We start from the raw sequence: 1,217 nt of genomic DNA, 5'->3' as shown, positions 1-1,217 counted from the left end.
GGGGGGGGGGGGGGGGGGGGGGGGGGGGGGGGGGGGACTGCGCGCCTCTCCTCCTCCTCCTCCTCCTCCAAATTAACTGGTCAGATTGTTTTTTCTTTTACCTTTCTAATTTGATAGCAGTAACAATTCGGTTTGTTATCCTAATATTTTGTGTCTCTTTTTTTAAAATTCCGGTTAGGATTTTACGCACTCAACAAAAAACACTGATATAGCTCACAAAACCCTCTAAAAATAACATTTTCACCGAACGCATCAAGAAGAAGACGGGCGACATGTGTGATCATGAGAAACCTCGTGCCTCTATCCAAAATAATTCTGCAGTAAACTTTTGCGTTTATCAGATTATTGGGGTCAGAGCCTCCGTCGGCTCGGCCGGTCGGTTGCCACAGAGAGTGGGGAGGTATGGGAAGGGAAATTGCTTTCCCATTGAGAGGCCACCGCGGCAGCGGGGGGTGCAGGGCCTCCGCTGGGACTGAGGTAACACTCCGCACTCTGCTGGCCATATGGCAGCATGTGGGTGTCACACTATATATATATATATATATGTATATATATGCTTCCAGATCGGACCCTCATTAAAACAGTCAGATTTGACTCCTCTTACTGAAATATTATCCTTATTCTTATACATTCAAAAACACTATTTATCCAAGGTTTTTTTGTTTGTTTGTTTTTCCCGTTTAACGAATTTGAATAGAAACACAGCAATATCTGCCAGAGCATTTCAGTTGATGAATTCAAAGTACAATGTATGGGACAAATTTACACACCTATGCTGGGGAAGTATAATCACATTTCACAAATGTTCTCATTCTACTTTTACATTAAAAAAAAAAAACATATTGTCAATAAGGACTGTGCAACAATACCCCTCCAATAAAAAAAAAGAGGCAGAAAAACAAATATGAGTCAGAAAACAGACTCGATGTGTTTATGAAGCATGCAGAGAGGTCTGCAAAGGTGCTCGTGTATTAAGAATATTTGCAGGAAGCGCTTAATTGACTCCGGGTTTTGCCTATATTGAGCTGCTGAGAGCTCCTCTCTCCACCCTGAAGAGTCTCCTCCAGATCTGTTTTGTCGGGGTGGAGTGGAGCGACGGCCCACCAGCAAAAAAAACAACAACAAAAAAAACATGTGGAAGCGTTCGCCCGTTCCCTCGGACCACCACCACCACCTCACGATCCATCCCTCCATCTACACCCTCACACACCACCACC

The sequence above is a fragment of the Blennius ocellaris genome (assembly GCF_963422515.1).
Source record: "Blennius ocellaris genome assembly, chromosome: 13".
In the NCBI taxonomy this organism is placed as follows: Eukaryota; Metazoa; Chordata; class Actinopteri; order Blenniiformes; family Blenniidae; genus Blennius; species Blennius ocellaris.
This window is presented reverse-complemented; position numbering follows the sequence as displayed.